The following is a 27,613-nucleotide window of genomic DNA, read 5'->3' on the forward strand; positions in this document are numbered from 1 at the left end:
TCTATGAATGTGCAGGTAGTATGCCTGGTGGACCAGTACATCTCCCATGTCAATGCAAAGTATCCTGGGTCTGTGCATGATGCCCTTTTCCTGAGAAATAGCAGCATCCCTTATGTGATGTCTCAACTCCATAGGGTCAGGGTGTGGCTAATAGGTGAGCCCATGGTCCCCACCCAGTATATGTTGGTGTATGGGTATGGGGTTGGCCCTAAGGGTTAGTGTCTGGCTAACAGGTATCCCTCGATATTTGCAGGTGACTGGTTAACCCAACTTCTCATGGCTACTGACCCCAGTGAGGAATCCCAGGACAAGGGCAGAGGAACGTTACAATGAGGCACATGGGCAAACAAGAAGAATTATGGAGTGAACCTTCGGCCTCCTGAAGGCCACGTTTTAGTGCCTCCATCTAACAGGTGGTTCCATGTGGTACTCACCCAAGAAGGTCTGCCAGATCATTGTGGCATGTTGCATGTTGTACAATTTTGTCTTATGTCGCCAGGTGCCTTTTCTGCAGGATGATGAGGCTGGAGATGGGCGTGTAGCAGCGGTGGAGCCTGTGGACAGTGACGAAGAGGAGGCAGAGGATGAGGATGTGGACAATAGAACATCAATCATACAACAGTACTTCCAGTGACACACAGGTAAGACACTGTAACTTCACCTTCCATTGCAGTTTTGTGTTGGAAATTGTAACTGGCAGGCTGATATTCCCATTACTATGGCCACTTCCTGTACCCTTTTACATGTCTATTTACAGATATATGTGCCCCACTCTGGCTCCTGGTGTATTGACTGCAGCAAACTACAGGTCATACCTATGTAAACATTTCTGTACAGTTGAATTGCAATGCCTACAGATTGTTAAACGAATACATAGTTCAATCTATTGACAGGCTCAATACTTGTATTTTTTACAAGGGTGTTTATTTATGTGCTGATAAGTGGATGGAGTATTGCTAGAGGCTGTGGGGGGTGATGGAGGAGAGTCCAGGTAAAAGTTACAGTCTATTTGTATCAGAGCTGCATTGGCCAAGGCATAGTAAGGGGAGCAATGGCAGTTCAAGGTGGACAGGGTGACAGAGTGGGACACAAGGGTGAGAATCGGGAGAGTCTTATGAATGTTCTCTGGCTTCTGCCTGGATCACAGAGACTGTTTGCGGAATGATTCTCCTTCTGCAGGGGGTGCTGGTGGTCGGTATTTCCTGTGGCAGGGCCTCTTGTCCACTAGCGTCAGCGGAGGTGAAGGGCTGTTCATCGGTGTGGCTAGTGTCAGGGGCCCGTTGGTGTGCCACTGTCTCCCTCATGGTGTTGGCCATGTCTGCCAGCACCCCTGCAATGGTGAACAGGGTGATGTGGATGTCTCTCAGGTCCTCCCTGTTCCCCAGGTACTGTCCCTCCTGCAGCCGCTGGGTCTCCTGCAACTTGGCCAGTACATCTAGCCCATCGTCTCCTGGGAATGGTGGTATGCTCCCAGGATGTTGCTGAGTGCCTCATGGAGAGTCGGTTCCCTGGGCCTGCCCCCCTGTCGCACAGCAGTCCTCCCAGATTCCCTGTTGTCCTGTGCCTTTGTCCCCTGAACCGTGTGCCCACTGCCACTGACCCCAGGTCCCTGATCGTCCTGTGTTTGTGGGGTTGACTGGGGTCCCTGTAGTGGTGGACACACTGCTGATTGACGTATCCTGGTGACAGAGGTATGGGCCTTCTGGGTGGGTGCTGTGGTGGTGTTTCCTGAGGAGGAGACTCTGTGGTGGTATGGGACTGTGCCTGGGTAACCGACTGTCCGGAGGTCCCTGATGGGCCAGGTTGGTCATCCTGACACAGGCGTGCAGAGTTGCTGTCATCACTGTGGTCCTCTTCTGTTGGGGGACTGGATGTTTCTGGCACCTCCTCTCCGGTGACGTTGTGTGGGGGACTTGTGGGGATGTAAATGCAGTGTTATTGTTTCTGCGTGTGACATCTTGTGCATGGGTGTGGTTGCCCTGTATGTTTGTGATTGCCCTGGCAGCTTAGTCTTGCGTGAGTGGCGATTTGGTTGGATATGTGATTGTCTCTAGTGTGCATGCTTTGGTGATGGTTGTCCATGCAGGTCTGTGATGGGTGTCCATTCATTGGAGTTGCATGCAGTGCTTGGTGGTAGGTAGGCTGGGTTGTGTTGGTGGGGTGTATGTGAGGTGGTAGAGTGATGGGGTGAGGGTAGGGGTGGGGGTTTGTGATGGCATGCAGGTAGGGGGGTGATAGTAATAGAGATTTGACTTACCAGAGTCCAGTCCTCCTGCTACTCCTGCCAGGCCCTCAGGATGCAGTATTGCCAAGACTTGTTCCTCCCATGTTAGTAGTTGTGGGGGAGGAGGTGGGGGTCCACTGCCAGTCCTCTGTACTGCTATCTGGTGTCTTGCTACCACGGAATGCACCTTCCCCCGTAGGTTATTCCACATCTTCCTGATGTCATCCCTTGTTCTGGGGTGCTGTCCCACGGCGTTGACCCTGTCCACGATCCTCCGCCATAGCTCTATCTTCATAGCAATGGATGTCTGCTGCACCTGCGAACCGAATAGCTGTTGCTCTACCCGGATGATTTCCTCCACCATGACCCTTAGCTCCTCCTCTGAGAACCTGGGGTGTCTTTGTGGTGCCATGGGTGTAGTGTGAGTGGTGTGTGTGAGGGTTTGTGGGGTGATATGTTGGGGTGTGTGCTGTGAGGTGCCTGGATGGTGTATGGGTGATGGTGTTCTGTGGCTCTGGTTCTGTGGGTTCTCTTGGTGTGTCTCTCCCTCAGTTGTCAATTTTCTTGAGTTGTAAGGGGTTCTAGGTAATATGGGTGTGTGTTTTATAGTGGCGTGGGTGTGTGGGTGTGGTGTGTGTATGTGTGTCAGGTGTGTGTTATTTGAATTGTCCAATGTAGTGTTGTTTTATATGTGTGTGTGTATTTTGAGCGCAGCAGTATGTACCACAAATGGTTTTGCGCGATTGAATGTCCGCCGCAGTGATTCGTGGGTCATAATGCTGTGGACGTAGTTCTGTTGGTGTAACGGTGTGGGTTTTGGTACCGCCAGTTTATCACTGATCTTTGGGCTGGCGGACTTATGTGTGTGTCTGTATAGTGACAGATTGCTGTGCGTGGGTCATAATATGGGTAGCGGTAAACCGCTGCGGTATGTTGGCGGCATTCGGCATGGCAGTAAGCGGGACTTACCGCCAATGTCTTAATGAGGGCCATAATGTCTGTGTTGCCAAAGACAGTGGCTGTGTTAGCATATGGTATAGAATGTATGGACTTATTTTGGTTTTGTGCTTGTAGGATGTTGGGCAGTGATGGTGGGTATGTTGAATCATGATTCTGAGAATATTGGGACAATTACGGGTTATGTTGTGTGATGTTGCTTGTGTGAACATGTCATTGTTGATGTACTGATAAAAGATTGTGGATGTTTTGGTCTATTATGTTGGTTGTGTGTATATTTGTTGGAGGGTCTGTTGGTGTATAACATTGGTTGAGTAGATAGGTGTATGACAGCATGGGGGAGATTTACAAACATTTGGCTCTGGGTTAGCATCACAAAAGTGATGCTCACCAGCACAAACTGTTTTTTTCCTAATTTACTTTCCTGCTGTGAGCGCTGAAATTAACATTAATAATTATCACATGTATTCCTGTATTTGTTTTAACATATAAAATGTATTAATATAGAAAATAATGTGTGACTCATAATGTGCCTGCTTGATTGGCCTCCAACTTATACAGAGTTATTCACTAATAATGTATTAATATGTATTAAGAGTTTATATATGTTTGAAAATGCATTACTCTGTCATACTTACAGCTCAATATTATGAACTTTATTTGTGCTGACTAAAAGGCCTCAAGTTAGCAAGGCCACAACTACAACTGAATGTCTGCCAAAAACTGAAAGTTGCAACATTAGTAGAACTATCGCATGTCCGCTGTTTCTTTCGAGGAAATATGTGTAACCTAAAACTATTTCTACATCACTGTAACTGTTGATTGGGAATGTGATGAACAACGGACTTACTGATAATGGACGGAAGGATCCTCAAGTTGATTCTTATTGTATCGACTGGATGTACGCAAATGGAGAAGAACCAATCATCAACGTGTGGATGTCTGTCTAGTATTTCTTTCTGATATGTACTAAAATTATTATTGCACAATTATCATCTCCAGATGCTTCTGCCCAATGGAAAACGTGGGACAACTTTAACTTACCCTCACTGCTCTTGGAGCTCTTGGCCAATTTTTTACAAAGCCTTTATTTTCCCAGTCATTCTATAACGTCCATCTAGTCATTCTGACACTTTGTCACTTTGACACTCCCCAGCCTGTCTACTGACGTTCTGGTACTTTATTACTTTTGAGTTTATTAATTTTGAGTTATTTCTCATGCTCCATGCAATAATGCTGGTGCTTACTTTATCTTTTGATGGTTAAAACTTGTAGCGCTTTCCTGATTTGCCCTAGACATTAACTTGATGGTTCAAAGATTTTAAAGCCCTGATACTGAACTAATCCTATTCCTTTTTCCCTCTCCTGTCTTGATGCGGATCTCCCCCTGATGAAGATAACGCCGCTTGCTGATCCTTAAGGACAGGTATAAAACTGCAATTTTTATTGTTGATTTGTCTTAGTTTTCTAGGTACCAACTACTGTCCAACATGCTAATTCTAATCTGGAGTTAGTGAGGTGTTTCCTCTATTCATTTGTCTTTGACAATGAATTGACAAAATTCAATTGATGATCAAATGCATGTTATTACCCTTGCTCAATTGCTATTACTATTGATTTGTACTGTCGCTATTGAAGGCCCAGTTTTTGTAGCTTTGATAAAATTAAGATTCTTTAGGCGCTTCAGTCTACGTTTGTTGTTTCTGTATCTTCATAATATTGTTTTGAGACTAATTTACGTGATCTTAGCATTGTTAATATATGGAAATAAACATTTTAAGTGATACTAAAGGGTGTGGTTATTCGTGGCCGAATGGGTCATGGTGCGTACAATTACTGACTCAAATTATTTGAATTGCTTACTTATGATGGTTTTTATGTGATATGGTGGTATGATCATTTTAAACAAGTCAAAAGGTTCATCGGCCTAAGAAGGCATCTCTTTACTAGTTATCATAACTATACAGATAAGGCTTGACTCACTCACACTGCAAAAAACTTGTTTTGCACTCGAAGGTACCCTAAAAGTAATGGAAAGCAGTGCAAAGCACTGCTTTGTGTTACTTAGCGCCAATGGGGCGTTACATGGGTGGTACACAAGCGTTCCCATGCAACCACCCATGCTTTTTGACGCAAAAGCATATCTATAAAACAATAGTAGACAGGGTTTTGCGCCAAAAGTTTATGCCATTTGAAAGCGGGCATTAAAGGGAGAAAGGTTTTCATCTCTCCTTTCTTTTCCAACTTTGCATATGTGCTGTACTGTGCAGCATATATACAAAGTAGGAAATGTTTTATAATATGTCTAAGCATAGTATTTTGTACTGGAATGGGTACTCTTCCAGTACAAAATGTATGCTACTCATGCACACACTCTTGCACTATGGCGCAAAGGTGTGTGCTTGGCAGCAGCTGAAACCAGCGCTGGCACCAGGGAGAGGGGAGAAGAGTGCCATATTTCTGTAGGTATGGGGCTGTCCTGCTCCCTCTCTGTCATGCAATGCAGCACAGCCTTTTTGACTGCTGTGCTGCTCTGCCTGGCGGTTTTGTAAATCTGGGCCTTTTGTGGTCTATGGACGACTGAGTGTGTTGCTGTATGACAGTGGGTGTGTTGAAGAATGATGGTGGTGTCAAAACGTACTAGGAGACAACAGTGTTGGTGGTTATACTCAGATATGTATCCCAAATTTCCCTAAGAACACAACCTGAGAATATAAAGAACAGATTGTGTGAATCGTATTTTAGTGGTAGGAGAGGGCTGTAGGGAGAAAGTGAGAATCAGCTGCTCTGCATAACTACCACATGCCCAGATACATCACAGCTTCACTCAGTTTCAACAAAGCTTATAGCTGTATTGTTGAACTCAGGTGGTATCTGTTGGTGCTGGTAATGGTTAGCACTGGTGCAGGTAACGGCTAGCCCTGTGTACAGAGAATGACATATAATTATACTGTAGTCATCCAGGCAGGTACATAATAAATGCTTTCCCAGCAGCTTAACTTCTTCTTCAAGGAAATGGCAGTGACATTTTTCACAGTGACTAGGAAATACCCCTGGACAGGAGAACTTTCTGCAGGCAGAAAGAATAGATACATAAATCTAAAGGACTAGCAACAAGAGAGAATAGGAGAACCATATGAGAGAGACTGAAAGGAGAAAACCAGGGGCTGCTCCTCTGTTTTAGCGGAGAAGCGTCGTCGTCCCCCACTAAGTCAGACAGGCAGCAGCAAATAAAATGATAATAAAACAATGTTAGAATCATTTTATTTGCCTCTGTTTGTTTGACAGTAGGGTGGACGGTGTGGGTGTGGGTGTGGCCAGGCCATAGGAAGGAGTGGTGGGCACTGTAAAGTGCGCATGTCTGTTTGGCCAGCTGTCTCAGACCAGCTGCACTGGCAAGGGCACTTACATTTCTCCAACCAGGCCGGTGAAATGGCACAGGTTCCCTGTGCCTGAGCGAGCATCAGACCAGCCCGCTCAGGCCAATCCTGGTGCTGGTCCCATGCTAGCTTTAGCATGAGAGCAACATCTGGATTTAGAGCCTGTGGTGACTGCTGGGAATAGAGGAAGCAACCTGCAGCAGGATCCGGCGCAGTGTGGGACAGAGCAGCAGCAGCAGGTAAGTTTTTTTGTTTATTTTTATACCCCCGTCACCCCTCTCCGATCACCCCCTCACCACCTTTGATTGACAGTAGCCACCACTGGAGAAAGCAAAACAAAACGTGAATGCCATCACAAGATAAGTGCGAACTGAAGTGAAAAACAGGGAACTATACAACCATGATGTTGCAGGGGACTGTTTTTTTACTGATGACTCTTCTTATATTGACCTGTACATAGTAGGGCAGCCCTTACTTCCAGCACAGCACTGCCCCACAGCTATGCCCTAGCCTCACCAGGCCCATCTTCCATTATTTCCATGGCCTGTAGGTAATGCAATATGTGCGCTGACCCCTTCTAAGTACACCTGGAGCTTTCTGATTCTATTCATCACTAAGCAGTGTGTGAAAAATAGAAGTGTGAATCCTGATGGATGGGTGTGTTGGTACGTGTAGTGACAATGATTTGTTGGTGTATGGCAATAAATTAATTGGAATATGATGCTGGGTACATTGCTTTCTCTTCTGAATCTTGTGGATGTATAGTAGTTGGTGGATTGATGTATGATGGATGTATGGTAGTGCGTGTGTTAGAAAATTACGGTATGAGAAAACTGAAGACGTGGCTTTTTGAACAGGCTTCACAACCTTAGCTAGACCATTCTGGTTTAAGCGCCGGGATACCATCCCGGTGATTGAGTGCTCCACAAATCCACACAACATAATGAAGCATACATCGGTTGGTGTATAACAGTGAGTCTGTGTATGAAAGTGGATGTGCAGGGATATCACAAAAGTGTGTATTTTCATGTGACAATATGTATGTTGATGTATGACAACAGGTTTGTTGGTGTATAACAGTGAATGTGTTGGAGCATCATTATTGGTGTGTTGGCACATGATGTGGTTTGTGGGGATGTAAAATGGTTGATGTGTTGGTGTCTGATGTTGATTGTGTGGCCATATAATGTGGACGTATTGGTCTATAATGATGATATGGTGAATAAATGAGGCGTCTGAGTGCATGTTCGAACTTATTCAGGAAGCGAAAAAAAAGCAGGGGCTATTGGGCCTCAGCCATATGTCTCTTAGCAATAGCAAGAGAAAGCAGACATGTGGTTCTCAGTTAGGCAGTGTGGGGTTGCTCAAGCTCAGGACTCAACAAAAAAGCAGCAGCATAATAACTGATTATGCAATCTAGTGCTTGACTTTCAAGAAGAAAAGTACCATAAGGTACACTCTAGTACATGCTACACAATTTAGTTTGCTGTTGTTAGACAGGGTCTGTACATCTTATGATCCAAGCGGTTCCCTCACCAGGTAAGAACCTCGAATGATTATGCTAAGGTGAAGAGTACCTCCATACTAAATGGTTCTCACTGTTCTCGCCTAGCACATCTTTCAGTCCGAACCCGGTCAGTACTTTCAGACAGCTGTCTTGCCCCTTCAGGCTCACAGGCACCACTCTTCTAGGTGCTATGATGGTTCCTCGTCTGCAGGCTTCCTGAGTATTTGATACCACCAATAGGTCGTCGATATAGTGTATTAGAACTTAATTAGGAGGCATGATCAATGATTCCAGATTTTTCTTGAGAATCTGGTTGAAAATAGAAGGACTGTCAGTGTACCCTTGTGGCAATCAGCACCATGCCAAAACAAAGAGGAATTGGCTATCCTTCTGTAACGGTATCGAAAAGACGTCTTGACACAAAACGATAACATTGAACCACTCAGCCTCACATGGAAGCTGAAACAATATCACAGCGCTGTGTGTTCATTGGAGGCGGGGCAGGAGCCCTTTAAAACTCGTTCGCGCTCCCGCCGTCGCGGGAAGCGCTGTGTGTTCATTGGAGGCGGGGCAGGAGCCCTTTAAAACTCGTTCGCGCTCCCGCCGTCGCGGGAAGCGCTGTGTGTTCATTGGAGCCGGGGCAGGAGCCCTTTAAAACTCGTTCGCGCTCCCGCCGTCGCGGGAAGCGCTGTGTGTTCATTGGACTCAGTCCCTTTTGTTATTTCCAACTCTGTCTCCCCAGTCAGCTGCTCCATTTAATCTGACACCTTATCATTTAACCTTGCACCTACACTAACACCAGATGGGCAAAAGGAAAGCAATAGAGGCAGGGGCCGGGGCAGTACTAAAAGCCAAGCGAAAAAGGCATAAGCATGCAGCTAGCAACTGCGTTATGGATAGAATCGACTCTCTCCTGGGCGAATGCAACGGAATACTAACTAGCCCCCAGGGAAACATTTCTATTGCAACTGGGGAGGGGCCCACTTCAACTAGCAGGAAGGAAGGTTCCATGAAAATCGCTGAGATTTTCGTGAAACGTGGGCAACAAGTTACTGACACTACAGGGGTGGGTGAAAGTAGGAACGTTATCACCCATGCGGCCCCCTCCCTAGAAGAAGACCTACCACTTGCCACCAACGATTCAATCCAGCTCAGTAACCGCTTCAATCCCCTAACCAACCTCCCTGAATCACGCGACGACATCAACCCAGACACCCTGGCAGATGGGCCAGCAGCAACCAACACGCACTCTCCTCATGTAACCCCACAGCATATCGAATACATACAAGCTCTAAGGAAGGAAGTCACAGAACTCAAGCATATGGTTAACTCATTACTTGCAATAGTAAAACAGCTAACCCACGCAAATAACACGACCACCAGTAACCTTGCCCAAAATCCAATCCTATCAGGCATCACAACAAACTCGCCCAACTCCTCTGCTTCTTGCCACGCTGGCCCTCACCCTACCAAAGAAAAGACCATGAACTCCCACCAGACTCCCCTCTTCCACAATTTAGGCATAGGAAATTCACTAGACATCTATCATAATACCCTCAAACCCATGAGCAACACCGCCTCAAAATACTCTACGCAACCTGCCACTGACCAGTCCCATTTAGGTAATATAGTTCTAATGGTTAACGTTCCCAAGTTAACCACATTGGCACGCAAGGAAGGGGTAGACTCTATCAAAAACAAGGCAATCCACTGGATTCGCCATGTTAGAGGCTGCCGATCCATAATACGTGAGGACCTAATTAACGTAGTACGACGGCCAGACCCGGGAACTCACTTTGATATCCTAAAACTGACACTCAAGAACAGGACCATGGCGAGCAATCTGGTGGCCCTAGACGCAAGAACAAGCCCACCTGCACACTCACGCATCCAGTTTAAACAGCCCAGGTCACCTACGCTCCACGAGGAATGCCCGAGTTACCACCCGGCAGAAAACCTATCCCCTCTTGGTAAACATGATTGACTCACAGCCCCACCTAAAATCTATGCAGGCAAACCTTGCAACCTTCCAACATCTATCACCCCCAGATCCTCCTTTTACCCCACCACTGTCTGTCCATGTTTTCACCCCCCTACCCATGACACCGAGACCATTTCCGGCTCACCGAGCAATCATGACAACGATGCTCCACCCATCTTGCAGGCACATTGCCCACCAAACCTAGAGCTGCTGTCTAGGCCCGCAAGCATCTCCTTGATCAGGACCAGGCCTGTTCCAACAGAGGAACATCACCAACCACCACAAGCCTCACGGGCAAACATTGGTATCAACCCATCTCTGCTCCCTCAGCCACATCTGCCAAACCAACCCCCGACAGCCAACTTCACAAACCCCGGGCATTTAGGCAGGACAACTCAGTCACAATCTGGGGTACGACTTGTCTCAGGGAACGTGGCAGGTCTGAAATCTATTCTTCCCCTTCCATCCTTCTCCTCATTTATTGACGAACATGACATATGTCTCCTACAGGAAACATGGTCACTCGACCCACTCTTCCGAACAGGCTACTCAAATTTCCACATCCCCGCTGTGGCCAGCACGAGAGGCAGGCCCTCAGGGGGTCTGACCATCTGGATCAAAACATCGCTTAGCTGCCATATATCACAGCTACCTACCGCCTCTCCCGACCTGTTAGGCCTTCGTCTATCCTTTGGGCCTGACTCTGTGGTGAACATCTTTAATATCTACGCTCGAGGGGTCAGGGGGGGTCAAGTCTCCAAAACCCTCTGCGCCCTCGTAGCCCTCTTACAAAATTATCCCCGCCATCATAAAACCATCGTGGCTGGGGACTTCAACGTCACATTCGAACCCCTTGACTGGGACGATCTCAGGTCCACCCGCGAGGAAGATCAAGCCTGGTCTATCCCCGCCCTGTCAATTCCACCCATCAAAAGGTGGACGTCGGTTGCCATTCAGGTAAAATCATTGACCATGGAGTTTGGACTCAGGGCGCTAAATGGCAGAACTAATTCAGACACCAACGGTAGTCACACATACAACAAAACGAACCACACCAGCAGAATCGATTATTGCCTATTCGATATAAGATTATGGCCTCTAGTCATCGATATGACAATCATCGAAAGGACCGAAAGTGATCACAACCCTCTCTCTGTCCACACATTAGCCCTAGGTAACCTCCCAGCCACGTCTAACCCCGCAGCAGTAGCACCCGAGGGTATTAACCTGGCCAACAACAAAAGACACCTAAAATGGGACAATATTGTGGCCCGGCCCGCACTCATCAGTGCTGCCAACAACACCCTAAAATCCACACTAAGGGACCTAGAGGCAGGTTCTGCAACACCCCACCAGGAAATTAGCTCAATCCACACCTCCTGCTTTAGGGATATCGCAGCCCACTTCTCAGCACCCCCAGCCCACGACGACAAACGACCCAAAGCCAGGCACCGCTGGTTCAACAAAACGTGCCGGTCCCTAAACAAGCGCCTAGTTCAAGCCATTAAATCCAAGGACCCCATCGCCATCCGGGTAGCTAGGAAGTCCTATAAATCTGCAATATGCATAGCCAAGCGTGATCAAGATAGCAAATGGTGGACAGCACTCAGCGACGCTGTGCGCGAGAGAAATTATAGTCTGTTCTGGTCCCTGGCAGCGCGAGGCCCAGAAACCAGTGGTTTGGACATCACAACCAATATTGCCCCAAGAGACTGGATAGCCCACTTTAGTAGTCTGTACTCCCCTGATCATGATAGCCCCACCTCTGTTTGTACGGGCCCCCTCCTACTTCACTCATTAGCACCAACCACCGCAGCACCCCTGTTGTTCTCTCAAAGTGATATAACTTATTCTCTAAGCACTCTAAAACGCGGCAGGGCCCCTGGTTCAGACTGCGTCCCAGCAGACCTATTCTCAACAGACCTAGCATCCTGGTCAAGATATCTCACCATTCTAGCTAACGCAATAGCATCTGGGGCGCCAATTCCCGACTCTTGGAAAGCGGCCATTGTTATTCCAATCTTTAAAAAGGGCGACAGATCTCTTCCCTGTAACTATAGACCCATTAGTCTAATTGACTGTGTCCAAAAAGTCTTCTGCCACTGCCTCCTAGGGAAGATCGAAGAATGGATAATTGACCACGATATCCTTAGCCCCTGTAGTGCTTTCCTCTTATTTAGTCTCTAAGCACTAACATAACACAACAGAAATGCACTTCTGAGGTCAAAGAAGACTTTTATTGTTATTTTATTCTTCCCCAACCACAATGTTTATGAATGAATGACGAATTAGTAGCTTTCAAGTCCGCGTTAATCAAACAAAATATATCAGTTTGCAATATACACAGCAGGTTATATTTATAAGATATTGAATGCAAAGCAAAACAAATACTTCACCGTGTAGGAACTATTTACAGCTACATCTTTCTAAGGTCTGCAAGCTGATGACCCCTGTCAGCCGCGAGAAAGAGTGTCATCTACCCACACGGGATGCTGGCAGCTGGCGCCAAGCTCCAGCACGAGGTCCGGCAGATTCGAATCTGACTCTCTGCAGCCTGTTACATTCGTTACAAAGGTGTGCCCCCTCCTCTCAGACCTGGGAAACTGAGCAAGCCTTTTGGAGACTGGCCAGGTCTCCAAGACTACTCCTGTTCCCAAGCTCAAGGGAAGAGAAACGACGCCCATGTACTCTCTCTTATCAGGTCTAGTCTACTGTGAGAGCAAAACATCTTGGTTCTCTGGTGCAAAAACACAGCTTGGAAAAATACAGCTTAGATTCTCAACTGCCATGTCTAACTCCACGTTAAAGGCAATGGGCAGCTAACCTAAATATCAAATGCAATGTCATGTTAAAGGCAATAGGCAGCTAACCTAAATATCAAATGCAATGTCTAGTGTCATGTCAAAGCCAATAGGCATCTAAGCTGAATACAAAATGCAATGTCTTATATCATGTCAAAGCCCATAGGCAGCTGAGCTGAATACAAAATGCAATGTATAATATCATGTCAAAGCCAATAGGCAGCTGAGCTGAAAACAAAATGCAATGTATAATATCATGTCAAAGCCAATAGGCAGTTAAGCTGAATATCATGTCAAAGCCAATAGGCAGTTAAGCTGAATACAAAATGCAATATATAATATCATGTCAAAGCCAATAGGCAGCTGAGCTGAATACAAAGTGTAATGTATAATATCATGTCAAAGCCAATAGGCAGCGGAGCTGAATATCATGTCAAAGCCAATAGGCAGTTAAGCTGAATACAAAGTGTAATATATGATATCATGTCAAAGCCAATAGGCAGAATATCTAATAGCATGTCAAAGTCAATAGGCAGCTAAACTGAATACATCATGTCAAAGCCAATAGGAATGCAATGTCAAAGCCAATAGGCGTCTAGACTGGATACAGCATGTCAAAGCCAATAGGCGGCTCAACTGAATACAGAAAGTAATGGCTAATGCCATGTCAAAGCCAATAGGCACAATACAGAATGTAATGACTAATGCAATGTCAAAGCCCATAGGCGGCTCAACTGAATACAGAAAGTAATGGCTAATGCCATGTCAAAGCCAAAAGGCACAATACAGAATGTAATGACTAATGCAATGTCAAAGCCCATAGGCGGCTAAACTGAACAAAACATACCATGTGCTACTGGTGAACATTGAGCAACTAATATGCGCAGTGGTGAAACACAAAGTCATTGGTCAAAACAAAACTTTATCAAATGGCAGGACATTCCGCCCTTTGACCAATGAATTTTTGTTTCACATATCTCATATTTCCCAAAAAAAAAAAAAAAAAAAAAAAAACATCAGCACAAAAAAACATTATGATCAAAGCAATTCCTGTAAAGCAATAGAAGTGAATTAACACATTGATTTCATAACCTTTCACATCAGATACATCTACATAGAAAAGACTGGGCAATTTTTTTTTTTTTTTTCTGAATGAGTCTCTAATTCAACAGTGTTAGCAATTTGATGTGGCATGAGTTCTGCTCATGTAAAGGTGCACGGTCCACCTGAAAGGTTTTCTGGAAGGTAAGCAAAAGTCAGAGTTCCATACGAGAGGGGAAAAAAAAAAAACACAGCAAACAAGTTGAACTTGAACTGAAGGCGCAGTTTGCGCAAAATGGATCCATGGTGCTGGCACTTTACTCAGCCAGGTTCAGGTTGGGGATTCGGTCCCTTCCCCGACCCCACACGCACACACCGGAAGGGGGACCACACAGCACACTCAGGGACAGTGGCGAAACGTGGTCGGATCTGCAAAAGAAACAAGTATGACTTTTCTTGCAAATAACATTTTTCATTTAAACTGCACCCTTCCTCTTTCTTTCCCTGTTTTATAATCAGCAGGACGTTTTTGGGGCCCTTTGTTATATTTTCTGCAGGTTCTGGAGGGTCACTTGGGGCTTCAGCCCACACATCAGTACTGAGGTTTTTATCTGCTGCGCCACAGCTTCCTTTTTCTTGCACTGTCAGAAGGGCTGGGGCAGACTCATTCTTTACCAAACCTCCATTCACTGCACTTTTGTCAATTTGGGCCATTCTGTCTCCAATTTGTATGAATGAATCAGATTCTTTTCTAGGTATCAGCATAATTTCGATTTTTCCTTGGTAATTTGCAGCAATCACTCTCCCTAAAACCTGATCAATTTGCCATTTCTGTTCTGGTAACTTTCCTCTCCCCAACTGCTCTGTGACTGCTTGCATGACAGATTGCTTTTGTGCGTGCTGCACAGTTTTTATCAAATCTAGGGGAATGTGCATCTCTCTCATCTCTGCCCACCTGTAAGTGGCCTTTTCACATTTCTGGGGCACCCACATAGCTATCCCCACTAAGGCAGAATTCTGGGTGTACACTTCTCTCTCTGAATTTTTCTCATTAACATCTGCAAGGTAATTGAACCAGTTAGGTACAAGCCATGTGGCTAAAACATTATCAAAGAACCAAAAATCAGCGTAAAAATGACACATCTCACATAGCTCTTGCTTTAAAATCTGACACACATTATACAACTCTGTTCCTTCTACTGTGCCAGAAAGCAACATTTCAGTCAATGAATCATTAGTAAAACAAACATGCTTTTTATCTTCAGTGGACACGAATTCAAATGGTGCACACAACTTCATTGGTAATTCTTTTATCTGTGGTACTCTAGCCCTGTCTTGCAAGTACCAGATCCATTGTATGATTCTAGCTAGGGGCACTATTTTCTTTCCTTGTTCATGATTTAAATGTACATCAGTTTTTTCTTCTTGCACTGCGCAGAAACCTAAAGTCTGCATTATTTCATTTGCCAAATCCCAAGGGCGCAGCTGCATATTATTTTTCACAGTGACCATATACAAAAGTGTTAGGATTTCTCTCAAATGAGGGCTATTCTTTTTCCAAAAATCAAACAAGCTAATGAAACTCGGGGTGTCTTGCTCTAAAATCCTTTGTTTTACTTGTGCATTTTGCAACGGTAACTTGTAAATCACATTCTGAGCTCTCTCGTCCGTGTTATCAGTTAAGGAATGCATTTTGGCTGCCAAAAACCCTGGCTCACACGAAAACTCAGTGCAGCTCGGAGCTGTCTTAACCCCCTCATTACTGGAATGGGACAAGAAAGATTCTTCAAAAACAGCCCTTTTATAACTTTCCGTCTTATTTTGAATTATTGTATCCTGGCTAATTTGCTCACGTAAATTCCTATTTTCATGTTCCAACTTCCTACATTTCTCCTGCATTTCTCTGTAAGCAGATAAAGGTATCCAGACCTTTCTGTCATCATTACTTCCAAAAGACACGTTTTCTACATATATACAACAGGAATTATTTCTCAAAACATTATCAGGCCTTTTAACTACACATGCATTTTCTTCTGTAATTCCCCAAACAGAAAACAATTCACAGTTTTTCTTAGCACCATCAGGCAGTTCATCAACACATGTATTCTCAGACATGGTCTGCCGTGCTACTGTGATTCTCCAAACAGAAAACAATTTCTGTAATTCTCCAAACAACAAAAAAACAATTACACTTTTAAAGTGTGCACTTCGAAATCTACTAACTCGTCAAACCCCTTAATCACCTCTTAATGACCGACCCCACGACTCCAGGTACCAATTGTAGTGCTTTCCTCTTATTTAGTCTCTAAGCACTAACATAACACAACAGAAATGCACTTCTGAGGTCAAAGAAGACTTTTATTGTTATTTTATTCTTCCCCAACCACAATGTTTATGAATGAATGACGAATTAGTAGCTTTCAAGTCCGCGTTAATCAAACAAAATATATCAGTTTGCAATATACACAGCAGGTTATATTTATAAGATATTGAATGCAAAGCAAAACAAATACTTCACCGTGTAGGAACTATTTACAGCTACATCTTTCTAAGGTCTGCAAGCTGATGACCCCTGTCAGCCGCGAGAAAGAGTGTCATCTACCCACACGGGATGCTGGCAGCTGGCGCCAAGCTCCAGCACGAGGTCCGGCAGATTCGAATCTGACTCTCTGCAGCCTGTTACATTCGTTACAAAGGTGTGCCCCCTCCTCTCAGACCTGGGAAACTGAGCAAGCCTTTTGGAGACTGGCCAGGTCTCCAAGACTACTCCTGTTCCCAAGCTCAAGGGAAGAGAAACGACGCCCATGTACTCTCTCTTATCAGGTCTAGTCTACTGTGAGATCAAAACATCTTGGTTCTCTGGTGCAAAAACACAGCTTGGAAAAATACAGCTTAGATTCTCAACTGCCATGTCTAACTCCACGTTAAAGGCAATGGGCAGCTAACCTAAATATCAAATGCAATGTCATGTTAAAGGCAATAGGCAGCTAACCTAAATATCAAATGCAATGTCTAGTGTCATGTCAAAGCCAATAGGCATCTAAGCTGAATACAAAATGCAATGTCTTATATCATGTCAAAGCCCATAGGCAGCTGAGCTGAATACAAAATGCAATGTATAATATCATGTCAAAGCCAATAGGCAGCTGAGCTGAAAACAAAATGCAATGTATAATATCATGTCAAAGCCAATAGGCAGTTAAGCTGAATATCATGTCAAAGCCAATAGGCAGTTAAGCTGAATACAAAATGCAATATATAATATCATGTCAAAGCCAATAGGCAGCTGAGCTGAATACAAAGTGTAATGTATAATATCATGTCAAAGCCAATAGGCAGCGGAGCTGAATATCATGTCAAAGCCAATAGGCAGTTAAGCTGAATACAAAGTGTAATATATGATATCATGTCAAAGCCAATAGGCAGAATATCTAATAGCATGTCAAAGTCAATAGGCAGCTAAACTGAATACATCATGTCAAAGCCAATAGGAATGCAATGTCAAAGCCAATAGGCGTCTAGACTGGATACAGCATGTCAAAGCCAATAGGCGGCTCAACTGAATACAGAAAGTAATGGCTAATGCCATGTCAAAGCCAATAGGCACAATACAGAATGTAATGACTAATGCAATGTCAAAGCCCATAGGCGGCTCAACTGAATACAGAAAGTAATGGCTAATGCCATGTCAAAGCCAAAAGGCACAATACAGAATGTAATGACTAATGCAATGTCAAAGCCCATAGGCGGCTAAACTGAACAAAACATACCATGTGCTACTGGTGAACATTGAGCAACTAATATGCGCAGTGGTGAAACACAAAGTCATTGGTCAAAACAAAACTTTATCAAATGGCAGGACAGCCCCCTCCAAGCCGGTTTCCGAAAGAAGATTTCCACCACTGATCAAGCCCTCAGATTCCTATTATTATATTGGAAAACAGTGTTCATTGGTAAAGGCAGCCTTTATGTAGCTTTCGTGGACCTCAAATCTGCTTTTGACATAGTACCTCGCAACAAACTGTGGGTCACTCTCTCTCGGATGGGAATCCTGGAACACATCCTTGCCATTTTGATACGACTCCACGAGGACAACTACGCACAATCAGGTGGGGCAACAAGGGCCAACTTACCGATAGAATCCACGTCTCCCGGGGTGTGCGGCAAGGTTGCGTACTTGCCCCGACCCTCTTTTCCCTGTACATCAACGAAATTGTCCCCTCCCACCTCAGACTGCAGGCTGACGCACCTTCACTTGGCACACAAAAAATCCCAGTCTTACTCTTTGCCGATGACACTCTTTTGATATCTAAGACCCCTAGTGGTCTAAGGAAACTCCTTGCGTGCTTCGAGCATTTCTGTTCATCCCAGGGACTCGAAATCAACGCAACGAAAACCAAACTAATGACCCTTAATCCCCACAGATCTTTCAAAGGGAAATTTACTTTAGAGGGCTCCTCACTCGAGAAGGTGGGCACTTTCAGCTACCTGGGCATAACACTCACTGACAACATGTCCTGGAAGCCACACATAGGAAAACTAGCCCTTAAATTAAGACAAACAACTGGGGCTCTACTAAAAAATTTCCACCTCTCACACACAAAACCAATTCGCCCAGCATTACAGTTATACGAAGCCCAGGCAGTTTCCTCAGCGCTCTACGGGGCTGAACTTTGGGGTTATACCAAAACCCAAGACCTAACCACCGCTGAAAACAACTTCTTAAGAAACCTTGTGTCCCTTCCGCTAAGCACCCCACTGTTCCCTCTTTTCAAGGACCTCGGCATCAAACGCATTGGTCACAAAGCCCGCCTGCGACCTCTGCTGTACTGGCGGCGTCTCTGGACCACTCCGGAACTTGACATCTTCACCGAAGCTCTACAGGTCATCCTAAAAGCCGACCACCTGCACAGAATCCCCTGGCTACGATCCATCAAGGATTTACTTCACTCTATCGGGCTCGATGATCTCTGGAACTCACCAGCCACGTCAGTCTTTCCCTCGAAAAGCGAACTAAAGAAACTATACTGGCAAAGGGCCAACAACGAAGACACTCGGGCTGCACTCCACACTACATTATCTTGTGACTTTGCCAACCTAAAAGAGTCATGCAAGTACGAAACTTTTTGGGACCTAATCACGCCCCCAAGGGAAAGGAAACTGTACTTCCAGCTCCGCATTGGAACACTCCCATTAAGACTTTTCACCAGCAGCTGGTCACACAACGAATCCACCGCATGCCCTGCTTGCAAAGCCCCCGTCGAGAATCTCCCTCACCTCCTTTTTGCATGCCCCGCGTATACTGCCCCCGTAGGAAATGGCTGGCCCCGGCATGCAGACTACTGGGAGCACGCTGCTCTGCGCTAGCTCTGCGAATCCTTAGATCAGACACCAGGCCAACGCTAGTGATCGCTATCGCCAAATTCCTCGGAGCTAGTTGGCTTATCAGAGGGAAAACTCTTCTGGACAAAGACTCCAAATAAGACTGTCCCAACATCCTGCACAGCGCATTTCATTTCATTTCATTTCATCTAATTTCATTTCATTTTATTCTATCTCATTTTTATTCCATTTTAATTTTTATTTATTTTTATCACCATATTTACCTGCAATTTTATTGTATTATGTGCATTTATTTGTATTTATTACTGCTCGCGCTTTTTTGGCTCTTGTAGCCGCAATAAAGCTTCTTTGAAATTGAAATTGAAATTGAATATCACAGCTCGATTTGGTACCATGGTGCAACAAGGAACAATTTCATTTATTTTACGAAGATCTTGTACAGTCCTATACTTTCAACTCAGTTTTTGTAAGCCCATAATGGGAGAGTTACAAGGACTGCCCATTATTTCCCTCAACATTTCATGTCGAATCATTGTCTCAATTACAGGAGTTATTCTAGCAGTCGTCTCAGGAGACAAATTGCACTGTGGTGTTTTCAGGAATTCAGCATTTTGACGGAAATTCGGACAGGTTCAAACATTTAATCAGATTGATGTCTTTTTTTGAAAAATCCCACACTTCATATTTAACTGCCTTCTTAAAATCTAGGGGCAAATAATCAACTGTCAGCAGAGTTAGCAAAGTACAGTGTGACCCTTTAATAGTCAATTTAAAAGAGGATCCTCATCTGTGTCTGCATCTTCATACCTGCTGGCATTCAAAAGATGATGCAGTTCAATTTGAAAAGCAAATATTTTCCTAAATGGTTCACTGGACTAGAATCACCTATCACAAACTTGTATTTATCCTTGAATGACCCTATTTTCACTAAAACTGGGACAGTTTCCTGAGTTGTCATTTGTTTGTTCTGTACACCTTTCACTTGGACTGTTTTTCCTGAGAGGGGTAGGTTTGGGACTTCTACTGTTCTCAAAGTAGAGCGGGTGGCACCAGCATCAACTAGAAGTGACACGGGCAGCTATTCGCTTCACTATCTATGCATGGTCCGCTCTGGTCTACCTTCAAGGCTGCACCAAGCACGCAGACTTCATCCCCTCTCAGGCATTGTCAGGCTGACTGACCGGAGCAATAGCTCTTTCAAACAAAGGAAACTATTGGAAAGGATTATTGTCTCGAACCACATTTGTATTTGTTCTCAAACCCTGATTTCAAATTTTGTGGAGGTCCAACAGCATTCTGCTGTGACAGCAGAGATTGTGGGACTTGCATCATTGGAGCTTGGAGTACATTAAGATTTTGACTCCTAGGTCTCTTCACATTTTGCATCTGTGAGAGATTATTGCTCTGAGACGGTATAGATCCTGAATTTTGAAACTGATTAGCTAGATTTAAATGACATTCCTGCTTCCGATGTCCCAGCTTGTTACAGATGTAACATGGGTTTGACCTTTTCAAACTATTGACATCCATTTCCATACTTGGATCAATATGGGTTCTATTCATGGGTTCCCATACGCGTGTAATGGTGTCCCCGCACTCACAAAGTCCGGGGAATTTGCCCTGAACAATGTGGGGGCACCTTGGCTAGTGCCAGGGTGCCCACACACTAAGAGGCATATTTATACTCTGTTTGCGCCGGAATTGCGTCGGTTTTTTTTACGCAAATCCGACGCAAAGCTAACTCCATATTTATACTTTGGCGTTAGACCCGTCTAGAGCCAAAGATCTTGGAGTTTGCGTCATTTTTTAGCATGGACACCTACCTTGCGTTAATGATATGCAAGGTAGGTGTTCCCGTCTAAAAAATGACTCCAAGGCATGTGCGCCTTATTTAAACTCCCGTGCAAAAATGACGCACAGGAGTGGGCGGGTCAAAAAAAATGACGTCCAGCCGCTTTTGCGTCATTTTTTAACGCCTGGTCAGGGCAGGCGTTAAGGGACCTGTGGGCTCGGAAGGAGCCCCGAGGTTCCCTCCCATGCCCCCAGGGACACCCCCTGCCACCCTTGCCCACCCCAGGAGGATGCCCAAGGATGGAGGGACCCATCCCAGGGAACTTAAGGTAAGTTCAGGTAAGTATTTTTTTTATTTTTTTGTGGCATAGGGGGGCCTGATTTGTGCCCCCCTACATGCCACTATGCCCAATGACTATGCCCAGGGGACATAAGTCCCCTGGGCATGGCCATTGGGCAAGGGGGCATGACTCCTGTCTGTGCTAAGACAGGAGTCATTTCAATGGGGGTTGGGAGTCAAAAAAAATGGCACAAATCGGGTTGCCCAAGCTCCATTTTCCGGCGCTGCCTGGTGTGGGTCATTTTTTTTTACGCATACCAGTCAGCTGCGCCGGCTAACGTCATTCCATAAATAAGGCGCCTGCATGGCGCTTTGGAATGGCGTTAGCCGGCGTTAACATTTTTGACGCACAACTGCGTTGGCGCAGTTGTGCGTCAAAAAGTATAAATATGGCCCTAAGTAACTTAGCACCCAACCTTTACCAGGTAAAGGTTAGACATATAGGTGACTTATAAGTTACTTAAGTGCAGTGGTAAATGGCTGTGAAATAACGTGGACGTTATTTCACTCAGGCTGCAGTGGCAGGCCTGTGTAAAAATTGTCAGAGCTCCCTATGGGTGGCAAAAGAAATGCTGCAGCCCATAGGGATCTCCTGGAACCCCAATACCCTGGGTACCTCAGAACCATGTACTAGGGAATTATAAGGGTGTTCCAGTATGCCAATGTGAATTGGTGAAATTGCTCACTAGCCTGTTAGTGACAATTTGGAAAGCAGAGAGAGCATAACCACTGAGGTTCTGGTTAGCAGAGCCTCAGTGAGACAGTTAGTCATCACACAGGGAACACATACAGGGCACACTTATGAGCATTGGGGCCCTGGCTGGCAGGGTCCCAGTGACACATACACTAAAACAACATATATACAGTGAAATATGGGGGTAACATGCCAGGCAAGATGGTACTTTCCTACACAACCCCCCCCCCCCAAACGAAGGACAATAAGACTAGTCATGACCTGATGAGTCTTCATTGTCTAAGTGGAAATATCTGGAGAGTCCATCTGCATTGGAGTGGGTACTCCCAGGTCTATGTCCCACTGTACTGTATAGTCCATTCCCCGTAGCGATATGGACCACCTCAACAATTTAGGGTTTTCACCTTTCATTTGTTTTAGCCAAAGTAGAGGTTTGTGGTCTGTCTGAACAATGAAGTGAGTGCCAAACAGGTATGGCCTCAACTTCTTCAGTGCCCAGACCACAGCAAAGGCCTCCCTCTCTATGGCAGACCATCGCTTTTCTCTAGGGTTCAACCTCCTGCTGATAAAAGCAACAGGTTGATCCTGGCCCTCACAATTGAGTTGTGATAAGACTTCCCCTACCCCAATTCAGATGCATCAGTTTGAACAATGAATTTCTTGGAGTAACATAGGCTTTTTAGGACAGGTGCAGTGCACATGGCCTGTTTCAGCTCATCAAAAGCTTTCTGACAGCTAGCTGTCCACAATACCTTTTAGGCATTTTCTTTGAAGTGAGGTCATTAAGAGGGACTGCTATGGAGCCATAGTTCTTAATGAACCTCCTGTAATACCCAGTGAGGCCTAAGAAGGCTCTCACCTGGGTCTGAGTTGTAGGGGGATCCCAATCTATGATAGTTTGGATTTTCCCCTGAAGTGGTGCAATCTGTTCTCCACCTACCAAGTGTCCCAGATAAACCACTTCCCCCTGCCCTATCTGACACTTTGAAGCCTTGATAGTGAGGCCTGCCTTTTGCAGGGCCTCCAAAACTTTCCACAGGTGGACCAGTTGATCATCCCAGGTGGAGCTAAAGACAGCTATATCATCTAGATATGCTGCACTAAAAGCCTCCAACCCTTGCAGGACTGTATTCACCAACCTCTGAAAAGTGGCAGGTGTACTTTTCAGACCAAAGGGAATTACTGTGAATTGGTAGTGCCCTCCAATAGTTGAAAATGAAGTTTTGGCTTTAGCATCCTCTGATAACTTGATCTGCCAATACCCTGAAGTCAAATCAAAGGTGCTTAGATACTTAGCAGATGCCAGTGTATCTATGATCTCATCTGCCCTGGGTATAGGGTGAGCATCAGTTTTAGTTACCTGGTTGAGACCTCTGTAATCTACACAAAACCTCATTTCTCTTTTCCCATCTTTTGAGTGAGGCTTTGGTACAAGCACCACAGGAGAGGCCCATGGGCTTTCAGAGTGTTCAACCACTCCCAGTTCAAGCATTTTCTGAACCTCTTGTTTTATGCAGTCTCTGACATGGTCAGGCTGCCTATAGATCTTACTTTTGACAGGCATGCTGTCTCCAGTATCTATAGTGTGCTCACACCAAGAAGTGGTGCCTGGCACAGTAGAAAAGAGTTCATAAAACTGACCCAGGAGATCTATGCAGTGGTCTTTCTGCTCATCAGTAAGACAGTCTGCCACAACTACACCTTCCACTAGAGCATCTTGTTCTGTGGAAGAGAAGAGATCAGGGAGAGGGTCACTCTCTTCCTCCTGTCCTTCATCTGTTGCCATGAGCAGGGTGAGATCAGCCCTGTCATAGTAGGGCCTTAGGCGATTGACATGGAGCACCCTAAGGGGACTCCTGGCAGTGCCCAAGTCAACCATGTAGGTGACTTCTCCCTTCTTTTCAACAATGATGTGGGGTCCACTCAATTTGTCTTGTAGTGCTCTTGGGGCCACAGGCTCCAAGACCCACACCTTCTGTCCTGGTTGGTACTGAATCAGAACAGCCTTCTGGTCATGCCATTGCTTTTGGAGCTTTTGGCTGGCCTGAAGGTTTTTACTGGCCTTTTTCATGTACTCAGCCATTCTGGATCTTAGGCCGAGTATATAGTCCACTATGTCTTGCTTAGGAGCTTTTAAAGGTTGTTCCCAACCCTCCTTCACAAGTGTTAGAGGACCTCTTACAGGGTGCCCAAATAGGAGTTCAAAGGGGCTGAAGCCCACTCCCTTCTGGGGTACCTCCCTGTAAGCAAAAAGGAGGCAAGGTAACAGGACATCCCATCTCCTCCTGAGTTTTTCAAGGCGTCCCATTATCATTCCTTTGAGAGTTTTATTAAACCTCTCTACCAGTCCATTTGTTTGTGGATGATAAGGTGTGGTTAATTTGTATGTTACACCACATTCCTTCCACATGGCCTTCAAGTATGCAGACATAAAGTTGCTACCCCTGTCTGATACCACCTCTTTTGAAAACCCACCCTGGAAAAGATTCCCAGGAGGGCTTTTGCCACTGCAGGAGCTGTAGTGGTCCTTAGAGGAATTGCTTCAGGATATCTGGTGGCATGGTCCACTACCACCAAGATAAACCTATTGCCTGAAGCAGTAGGAGGGTCAAGGGGGCCAACTATGTCAACCCCTACCCTTTCAAAGGGAACCCCAACCACACGCAGTGGAATAAGGGGAGCCTTTGGTGTGCCACCAGTCTTGCCAGTGGCTTGGCAGATCACACAGGACTTACAAAAGTCTTTTGTGTCCTCTGACATCCTAGGCCAATGAAACAGGGGGACAAGCCTTGCCCATGTTTTAATTTGCCCTAGATGTCCAGCCAAGGGAATGTCGTGTGCCAGAGTTAGGAGGAACTCTCTGTATTGCAGGGGAATGACCAATCTCCTGGCTGCTCCAGGTTTTGGGTCCCTTGCCTCTGTATACAAGAGGTTGTCCTCCCATTAAACTATATGTGAGTCACTGACATCCCCATTTTGCTGTTTGACAGCTTGCTGTCTTAGACCCTCTAATGTGGGACAGGTCTGCTGTGCCACACTCAGCTCCTTCCTGGCAGCCCCCCTCCACCCAAAAGCTCAGCAGTATCTGCTTCCAGCTCCTCTGGTGAAGGTTCTCCACAGGGGGCAAATTCTTCTTCCTCAGAAGTTGAATCATCTGCAGAGGGAGGGATAGTGGGAAGGGATTTACCCTTACTAACCCTAGCTTTAGGGAGCACTTGGTCCATTGTTCCAGGATCCAAGTCACCCTGTCCTTTTTGCTTTTTGGCCTGAGCCCTTGTCAAAGCAAAAATATGCCCAGGAATGCCCAGCATTGCTGCATGAGCCTCCAACTCCACTTCTGCCCAAGCTGATGTCTCTAAATCATTCCCTAGTAGACAGTCTACAGGTAAATCTGAGGCAACCACAACTTTCTTTGGACCAGTAAACCTCCCCCCCCCAGTTGAGATTCACAACAGCCATGGGGTGGCTAAGAGTGTTGTTATGAGCGTCTGTCACTTGGTACTGGTGACCAAGTAGGTGTTGTTCAGGGTGTACCAGTTTCTCTATTACCATGGTAACACTGGCACCTGTGTCTCTGTAGGCCTAAACATCAACACCATTGATTAGGGGAAGATGCTTGTACCTATCCATATTAAGGGGACAAGCAACCAAGGTGGCCAAATCAATGGCACCTTTAGAGACTAGCACAGCCTCTGTGGTCTCCCTAACAAGACCAACCCCAACTAAATTACCAAAAGTGAGCCCAGCTACTCCCTTGGATTGGCTATTAGTTGGTTTGCTCCCACCACCACTGCTATTACTAGGGGCACTAGGTGTAGCAGTAGGGGTTGTGGTAGTGGGAGGCTTGGTGCTTTTCTTTGGACAACTGGCATCAGTTGTCCAATGGCCTTTTACTTTACATAAATAGCACCATGGTTTCTTTACTTGATTAGAAGAGGATTTGGACCCACCACCCCCACCAGAGTGTTTTTGTGGGCCTGATGAAGACTCATTTTTAGATTTGTCCCCACCCTTGTCTGAAGACTTACCATCCTTCTTCTTGCCATCCTTGTCACCCCCTGTATGAACTTTTCTGTTCACTCTTGTTCTAACCCATTTGTCTGCCTTCTCTCCCAATTCTTGGGGAGAGGTCAGATCTGAGTCCACTAGATATTGGTGTAACAAATCAGACACACAGTTATTCAGAATATGCTCTCTCAGGATTAGATTATACAGGCTTTCATAGTCAGAAACTTTACTGCCATGTAACCACCCCTCCAGGCCTTCACTGAATAGTCAACAAAGTCTACCCAGTCTTGTGAGGACTCTTTTCTGGTTTCTCTGAACTTAATCCTGTATTGTTCAGTGGTTAACCCAAATCCAACCAAGAGTGCATTCTTCAAAACTGGAAAATTATTGGCATCACTTTCCTTAACAGTAAGGAGCCTATCCCTACCCTTTCCACTGAAAGATAGCCATAGGATAGCCGCCCACTGCCTTTGAGAGACCCCGTGTACAACACAGGCCCTCTCAAGTGCAGCAAACCACTTGTTAATGTCATCCCCCTCCTTGTAAGGGGGAACTATCTTATGCAGATTCCTAGAATCATGCTCTTTCACAGGATTACTATCTGGAATACTGTTGCTGCCACCATGGGGTCCTAACCCCAACCTCTGTCTTTCTATTTCTAAGTCTAAAGATTCCCTGTCTAGAGCCAGCTGTTGCTGTTTAAGCTTCAGCCTGGACTCTTCCACTCTCAATCTATTGAGCTCCCTTTCTAGCATTCTGTCATCAGGGTGGGTGGGTTGGGCATGCTTTGACACAGAAGAATGATGTGAATGAACAGAGGGAGACCTGTCCCTAACAGTTGGCACCCTAACAACCTGGCCTGCAGGAATAATATCCGTACTGTGATGAGAGCTCACATTAGTACCAGCTATGCTAGGTGGTCTGCTAAGGGGCAGGTTGGGAAGGTCACCATCTAACACTCTTACTGGGGGTGCCCCAGAGTCAGAGTGTGAACCATCTCCTAACTTCTCAATGGATGTGCCAGCTAAGGCCTTATCATTCTCAATAAGCATGTTAGATAACAATTCTATAGAGGGATTCTTCCCTACCCCTAAACCTCCATCAATGCAGAGACTCCTCAAATCCTTCCAGTTAAGGTGGTCATAAGCTGAGCTGACCAGATCAAGAGAAGGTCCTACATCAGACATGATAGAAAAAGGTTTAGGGACAGATAAAAGAAAGAAAAAGTTTCAGGACTTTTTAAGGAAATAGAAAAAAAACTTTTTCAACTTTTTGGTTAGGTGTACATACACTGAACTTGTTTTGTATATTATTCTCTTATGAAAAGTACACAATGACAAAGTGGTAAGTAGTTGCATGTACTTATCCCACTGCTGCACAACCAATGTAGGAGGCTGGCCTGGCTTGAAGTGGGTACCAAGGGGTACTTACACTCTGTACCAGGTCCAGTTATCCCTTATTAGAGTAGAAGAGGTGTTTCTAGCAGCTTAGGCTGATAGAAGGTAGCTATAGCACGGCAGCTTAGGCTGAACTAGGAGACATGCAA

Source organism: Pleurodeles waltl, chromosome 5 (genome assembly GCF_031143425.1).
Source record: "Pleurodeles waltl isolate 20211129_DDA chromosome 5, aPleWal1.hap1.20221129, whole genome shotgun sequence".
Classification (NCBI taxonomy): domain Eukaryota; kingdom Metazoa; phylum Chordata; class Amphibia; order Caudata; family Salamandridae; genus Pleurodeles; species Pleurodeles waltl.